Here is an 8557-nt window from a genome sequence, read left to right on the forward strand (position 1 = left end):
GCACCTTGGCCACATAGTGACTTTAGGACATGAGAGCGGATTCCTCAAAGTGCTCCTCTGGCATTGATTAAAAGGTGAGGGAGAAGGGAGGAAGGGAGGGAGGGGAGAGAGCCACAGAGGAAAAGAAAATGTTAGTGCTGCTTTGTGCTGTGAGGCTTCCGTGTCACTGAGGGGAGAAGACCAGGATTCCAGAGAGAAGTGATTGAGGAGGAGACGTGGGGGAAGGTGAGTTCAGAACTGAGCCTGAGAAAACCTCACACCACCCATTATAGTGCTGTTGAGTAGTTAGGAAGGAAATGACTGAGAGGTTAGGGAGGGGAAGTTATTTTATATCGGGGAGAAGCCTAGGCTTAAGAGGACTTCTTTGAGGCATCACTCACTGTGCAATATGTTGGCGTATTCCCTCAAGTGGGGTTTATAAAACAAATTACTTCGAGTGAATCTAGTTTTCCCATTGATTTCATTATTAAAATTATTTTACAATGTGATTTTATGGTATACTTAAATATGTATTTATACCACATATGTATATTTACACTGTAATGTAAACATTTATAAATTATTCTAAATTACAGAAATTATTTTTATGAGTTATATAAATCATTCTAATGAACAAAGTAAGAACTTTTGATGAGGGAAGGGATCAAGTTGATGGCTGGGCATTTTAAACAATTGGGTGGAATTTTACTTTGCACATTTCCCTAATCTTTGTTCCTACAGTCTGATCCCTTACTGAGAGGATCCATCTTTCCTATCTATAATTGATTGAGGTTATTTATTTTATACTTAGAAGCCCCCTCTTCCCATATTCACATTGAGCATTTACAGTGCTCAAATGTACTCTGCTAATCTTTTGTCTAATTCGAGTATAGAATATATATTTTTTTATTAATTTGGATTCCACAAGCTTGGAACTTGTGAATTTTTAGATAGGGTCATTTTAAAAGAAATAAAATTCACTTAAAAATTCATTGAAATAGGGCTGTGAAATGTTTGTCTACTTAAGAGAACAAAATGGCTTTAAGAACTTTGGAAACACCATTAAAAAAAATTGCAACTTAAGGCAATATCACTACACGTCAGGCTGAATATTTGCTGTGCTCATCAAAAGTACTTCCTATAAGTGTCGAGAAACTACCTACCTCACCTTTAGTCTAGGTTGAATTACCTAGACTCTTTGAAGGTGAGAAAAGCATATTAAAGTGATTTTTTTTCCTGCCATGGATTCAGTGTGGCTTTTTTCCATTGTGTCTGAGTTAGATCTGACTGTATGACAATATTCAGTAGTCCTAGTTTACAATACTACACTTTACCAATAGGTGTCACTGTCTAACACATGATCTCTTCAAACAAAAAAATTCTTATGTATGGATTTCGAGGTTCTGTAATCCTGATTAATTCTGTAGTTTATCGGGATGGAAGGGTAGAAACTTTGAGCCTTAAGTTTCTGTAAAGCAAGGACTCCAGAGGCTGGTGGGAGCAGAGGAAGGAAGCGTTTTAGCTATTTCAGGGAGAAGTTACGAGAGGACAGAGTTCTTAAGCTCTCCAGCATTCAGAGATCTGTCAAGGGGCGGATGACCCAAGTCCCTTTTAGTGATTGCTTGTTGAGGCTTGCTTTATTTATTTATTTCTCACTCAGCCACGGACTTCCAGTAATACTGGATGGTCTGTTAATTCAAAGTCTGTTCAGGGTTCTGAAAGGTTTTGTCCTGCTACACACAACTAAGTCAGGATATCCTGACACAAGATTTTCATCTTTGTCAAATACCGGTGGTGAGGTAGACATATGTTATGTGATGATTATGGAGTTGGCCTTGAGCGCTTGACACTTACAGAGAACATTTAGGAATTAGAAAGAGAGCAGGGAATCACTGTTGGATCAAATTCTCTGCCCGAAGACTTGAAGGCCTAAGTAGACTTCCTTCTCCATGATATAAGAAGAAAGTGGCATTTCCACAGTTTCAGTGAAACTTCTGGAAGATTCATTTTTTCTTGAGCTGCTTTTTTGAAAAAAAAAATTATTATGGAAGTTTTGAGCATATACAAAATTAGGGAAAATAGTATGATAAACCTCCATATGCCTCTCGCCCAGGTCCAACTATTATCAGCACGTGGCCAATCCTGTTTCATCTACACTGACTCTCCTATGCCTTACTACTACCTATTGGATAATTTTGAAGTAAATACTAGATATAATATTACCTCATCCCTAAATATTTCAGTATATATCTCTGAGAGACAAGACACTATTTTTTAAATCATTGTTAGAGCCAAAAAACACAACCCCCTTAACACTATTTCTTCTTAAAAAACAAAACAAGACAAAACAAAACCCTAAAGAACATTTATTTGTTTTTCACTAAGATTTTATCTTGAAGATGCAACTAAACTGTCACCACTCCCACCCCAACTTGAAGAAGGGTTAGTGCAGTGGAATATTATAAAGCGGATATGGAGAGCTTGAAGGATTGGGACCAACATTAACTGACAAAAATCAACTTCCATCTAAATTATAAAAATGCTTACATTAAACAAAAGGGGGGAAAAGGGGACCATGGGGGTTTCAGATTGAGCAAGATCCTCACATTTCATCTAATACATGTAATCCTGGCTGGAGTGTACCACAATGGAAACGGGATTACTATAACATAAAACTTCCACCGCGGCGCACTGTCCACAGGGGTTTTCAAGCCCACCCCCATCACCCAGTGCTTCCAACTCAGCTATTTCCGGGCCTGTTGGGTCTGCCCACAGGGGAGCATGTAGATCTTTTCTTTCATCCAGTCTTTGTTTTAAGACAAAGGGGAATGTCTGGGGGTACGCCTGGGGATCAGCTCCATAAACAAGGCCGCTGAGGTTTGCCAAGTTATGGATAAAATCAACCAACTGACTGATACCATATGTGATAGAGAGTCTCTTCAGATGATCTTCATAATTTTACAAATGCTCAATGCCTTCATTCACAGAGTCATGGTCAGCCTAAGTTCTGCCTTCTGGCCTCTTGGTAGGCTGTACCAGCAAAATGGTGTAAGATGTGGCCCCAAACTCTCTTGTTGTTGATCCTTCCTATGGCACCAGTGCAATACTATTTCTTTGATATCATTAAATATGCTTTCAGTATTCACTAAGTTTACCTTATTGTTCCATAACATTTAAAAAATTGATTTATTAAAGTCCACGCCTGCATCTCACTTGGTGTTTCCTAAAATTCTTTAACTCTGCAACCTTTCTCCTCCCTCCATTTCTTTTTTTTTTTTTAAGATTTTATTTATTTATTTGAAGAGAGAGACACAGCGAGAGAGGGAACACAAGCAGGGGGAGTGGCAGAGGGAGAAGCAGGCTTCCCGCCGAGCAGGGAGCCCGATGCGGGGCTCGATCCCAGTACCTGGGGATCACGACCTGAGCCGAAGGCAGACGCCTAACGACTGAGCCACCCAGGCGCCCCCCTCCATTTCTTTTTTAATGCATTTATTTGTTGAAGAAACTGGATTTTGTGCCCCATAGCATATCTTACACTCTGGGATTGGCTGATTGCATCCCTGTGGTGTCATTTGGCATGTTCATCTGTTATATCTAGATGCTTGATCATATTCAAGTTCAATTTTTTTGTAGAACATTTCATAAGTGATGCTGTAGACTCAGAGGCATGTGATGCTCGACATACTGTCTTTTCATTGTCTTGTATTTTATCTTATTTTATTGTTTGGAATGTTAAGATTGATCAGAAGTTTCAGATCTTGTCAGCCTGATCCATGCATCTTTCCTCAGATGGCTTTAGCAACTCTGGATGACCATTGTCTAGAGCTATTATTTCATTAGGGGCTACAAAGCTACAAAATAGAGATACTCGAATTCAATCATTCCTTCTGTAATTACTAAGTGGAATTCTTCTATAAAGAATAATTTTTTTTGTCAATTATTTGATTACACTGGAATATAGTTAATACAGGAAAGGTAGGATAATTTTCACCCCTTTGTCAAATTTTATAATGAGAAGCTGGTGCCCTAATGAACCTTCAAATGGAACCAATGATGTTTTTATTTTTTCTCTTCTTTTTTTTTTTTAAAAGATTTTATTTATTTATTCATGAGAGACAGAGAGAGAGAGAGAGACAGAGGGAGAAGCAGGCTCCCAAGGAACAGGGAGCCTGATGTGGGACTCGATCCCAGGACTCTGGGATCATGACCTGAGCCGAAGGCAGACGCTTAACCATCTGAGCCACCCAGGCGCCCCCAATGATGTTTTTAAAAAATATATCGCTATGACCTCATAGATTTTTTTTTTTTACTTGGTGTGACATGTATTGTATGTTTGTGTTTTTTTTTTTATTATTTGAATATAGTTGACACACAATCTTCTGTTAGTTTTAGTGTACAAGACAAGAAATAACAAGTATTGGGGAGGATGTGGAGAAAAAGGGACCCTGGTACACCGTTGGAGGGAATGTAAATTGTTATAGCCACTGTGGAAAACAGTATGACCTCAGAGTTTTTTTAAAGATGTATTTGATGTGTTTTTATCAAATTTTATCAAACTAGTAGAGTTACACTTTTTAATGCACAAACTATATCATCGTTGCCAGTGGGAAACCCTTTAATTTGGCTCCTATTTATTATCTCTTCACATGACCCCCGTGAATGTGGATAGCCTCTTTGCTTTCTGGTATGACAGGATGTTCTAGGCTTATATAAGCTTATTGCACCAGACCCGAAATCAGTCATCTCTCCAAGCATTTCAGGATTTTTTTTTTTTTTTTTTTTTTGGTGGAAATGGTATTTAGAAACCACAATCTGGACACTAGGGGCACTCCTTGTCCCTGAGTTAGTTATTGCTTCTAGACCTTTTGTGTGAACAGAGTCAGGTAATAATTTTTTTTTAAGTAAATTATATCATGAGTATATTTTGACTTTTGATTCAAATGCAAGTCTACAAACGTCATTGACCTGTATTTCCCTTAACCATATTTCAGGATTTTATAAGATTCAGCTTAGGGAAAATTGAGTTTATGATATTTAGTTTGAATTTAATGAGATATATTTATGTGATTTTTCAGTCACTTTTGTGCAGTTAAGCCATTGCTTGCCATCAGTGTATGAACTACTTCTCTGGTTCCTGGAAGGAGAAACAGGGATACTAGAGTAAAAACTAGGTGTGCAATGTGTGGAACCGGAAGCTGATCTCTGGAAAATTCTTTCAGTCATCAGACGTGTTTAATTGTTAGTGGAGAATTCTGTTCTCATCAATACTTCCTTAAAATGGAAGTGCTCTGCCATTGGGGAACATATTTGATAATGTATACAAATGATAGTATAAGCAAATTAAAAAGCAGCATACATTTAAAAATTTATGGTAATCATACAAAATAGAACTTATCAAAATTCCTGTGTTTGTAGGGCACAAACTTACGACAGAACTATAAACAATAAGAACATTTTTGTAACATTGCATAGTTTATGCATTCCAGTTATCAATAATAAAAAATTTTGACCCTAGAGAATATTAAATTATCTTTCTATTCTCATTACAAAAAATTGATATTAGGAAGTGTTCTCATATAAAGAGATTGATGAAAAAATTACAACTAATACTATAAAGAAGGTAAATATTATAAAAGTATCTTAAGTAGTTAATTAATAAGGATTTGCTTTTTTTTTCAGATTCAGATAGTTGAGTATTTGTCAGCTATTTAAACTTTGTTTTTTTGTGATTTCTCTTCTTGATATAAACAAATATGCACTTCCATACCTAATTTTATATTTTTTATTATATATTGTTTTTTTTTAAGTAAGCCCCTCAAATTATAGAGACCTCAGACCCCACAAAATCTGGAGCTGCCAGGTGCTGGTTATTCTTTCCTTCCTTATCCTCCCCTCCTCTTAAAATTAAAAAAAAAAAAAATTCAAATATAATTAGCATATAGTGTTATATCAGTTTCAAGTGTATAATATAATGATTCAACACTTCTATACATTACTCAGTGCTCATCATAAGAAGTGTGCTCTTAATCCCCTTCACTTATTTCATCTACCCACCCACCCCCAGGCAACCACCACTTTGTTCTCTATATTAAGAGTCTGTTTTTTTTTTTCATTTGTCTCTTTTTTTGTTGTTTTTTATTGTTTTGTTTCTTAAATTCTACCTATAAGTGAAATCATATGGTATTTGTCTTTCTGTGACTATTTCACTTAGTGTTATACCCTCTGTTGTTGCAAATGGCAAGATTTCATTCTTTTTATGGCTGAGTAATATTCCATTATATATATACCCCTCTTCTTTACCCATTCATTTATGGATAGACACTTGGGTTGCTTTCATATCTTGGCTATTGTAAATACTGGTGCAATAAACATAAGGGTGCATATATCTTTTTGAATTAGCATTTTGATTTTCTCTGGGTTGTTCTTTATTTAGCCTCTCCTAATTTTAGCACTTCTCTGTCTGTTCTGTGCCCTGGGACCCGTAGATTACCTTAGCTGGGCTTATGTGCTGTGCTTTTTGACTTCTAGATCGGTTTAAGCAGAGAGGTAGCAGCTAGAGTTGAAAAGGAAAGAAAAAAGTTGGGATATCTATTTCTTTCACTTTTTTCTTGTCTCTCACCATTGTTGGAACAGTGAATGTGCCTCTCTAAGGCATTGAGACTACTTGGTGGAAAGCTTTTGCTCTGTGGTTTCAACTCTTTTGGGGCTGTGGTAACACCATTTTCTTCCTTTTCCCCTTTAGGCCTTGAGTGTAATGACTTTCTCCACTATGCTTCATCATCCTTGTTGATTTCCTTAATCCTGTTCAAGATTTATTAAAAAAAATTTTTTTTTTTAATTTTATTTATCAGAGAGAGAAAGAGAGTGAGCATAAGTAGGGGGAGGGACAGTGGGAGAGGGAGAAAGAGAATCCCAAGCAGACCCCACACAGGGCACAGAAACCGACCCGGGGCTTGATCCTACAACCCTGAGATCATGACCCGAGCTGAAATCAAGAGTTGGACGCCCAACCAACTAAGCCACCCAGGTGCCACCCTGTTCAAGATTTAAGTAATAGTTCTCTTGTTAAGTTCTTTCAGTTAAACTTTTTTGAGTGTGCCATTTGTTTTTTGCTGGTGCTGAGATATTGAAGTTAAACCTGAGTTGGGAAGGCCAGGATGGGGAATTAGTCAAAACTTAATGGCTCCTTTTGATACACATGATAGTTCAGCTTGTACGTCCTTTTTTGTCTGAAAGCTCTTCTGTATCTGGACCCTGCTTAGGGCATGGGACCCTTTGCCAACGCAGGGGTCTCCTGTGCTTAGGTTTTAGGTTTCACTGGGATACCACATATCCACTTTCTCTAAGGGCATGCTTTCTCCCTGGGGGATGTTAACACCCCATAGCTTATGAATGTTTGATTCCCTAAGACATCTGTATTCTACCCTCTCTAGTGTTTAGAATTTTTCCCCTTCTGCTGCTTGCTGCTCACATGGGTAAATCCCTCTCTTCCTTCTTCCTCTAGTACCTTTAGTATAACATCTGCAGCTGGTTTAGGCATTTATTTTATATAAGGAGAGCATATTATTTCAAGTAACTTATGTTTTACATCTTACAAAAACCCCCGGGGCAAGACACTGAGGATCAGAATGAAATGGGTAAAAGGAAAAATATAAGGAGAATCATACAAATTAAAGTTCTGTTATCATGCCCCCAGACCACCTAGATTTGTCACAGGATGTTTATTAGTGTGGTACGGAGTGTTTCCTGAAGCCTATGTGTGGCAGATCTTGGCTTGCTTACTTTCAGATTCATACTCTATCTTTCTCTGCTCTGTTCTATATGACAAGAAACTATGTTTCTCGGGCCTCTAATATCCCTGTAGGCTTGGCCAATGGGGTACACTGGTATAAGGGAGACGTAAAGAAGGGGAGAAGACTTCTCTCTTCTTTGCTCTTCTTGGCATCTCTGGCAGCATCTCTGAGCCTCCTGGGTGGGTCCAGATCAGCCAGAAAATGTCTCTCTTTATGACTCCACTGGTAAGGCCCACTATGGTTCCACCTTATACCCAGTGACCTCAGCTTCTGGATTTGGAAACACAGTGTCCTGTCTGTGTTTCTCCAGCCCGAGGGCAGCAGCATCTTGTTCCTGTTGCCAATCTCTGCGATGTCTCATCATCTTCTGTTCAGCTCCTTAGTTTTTTCACCACTGGCTTAATCAGTTCCTTAGATTAAATTCTATCTGTTTGAAATACCTCAAGTGGTTTCTGCTTTCTGACTAAAATCCAAATGACATGTTGTGTTTCTGCCCAATGGGAGAATTTGTTTTTAATGAAAACCCCATCTTTGTCATATTGTTTGTATGTAAAAAAGAGCAATCTCACAATCTAATTTAAGTAAAAGGAGATTTATTGCAAGTATTCACTGCTCATGAAATCCAAGATTTATTTCAAGTACACAGAAAATGAAATCTGTTCTACTCTCTACTCTGGGCAGGCTTAACCCTCAGATGATAGTACAGATAAATAGATCAAACTAAGGCACAGTTGACTATTTTACTGCAATCTCAGCTCAATTTATACAAGGCTCCAGGAGAAAAC

General features: G+C 37.8%; 1 pseudogene; it reads right to left on the minus strand.

Annotated features, from left to right (window-relative positions):
- Positions 1–2723: 2723 nt before the first annotated feature.
- Positions 2724–8136, minus strand: LOC123847056 (enhancer of rudimentary homolog; annotated as a pseudogene).
- Between the last annotated feature and the right edge of the window lie 421 nt (positions 8137–8557).

This window comes from Mirounga angustirostris, unplaced genomic scaffold (assembly GCF_029215605.1).
Source record: "Mirounga angustirostris isolate CCGP_5_RB_7025 unplaced genomic scaffold, mMirAng1.0.hap1 SCAF_6, whole genome shotgun sequence".
In the NCBI taxonomy this organism is placed as follows: domain Eukaryota; kingdom Metazoa; phylum Chordata; class Mammalia; order Carnivora; family Phocidae; genus Mirounga; species Mirounga angustirostris.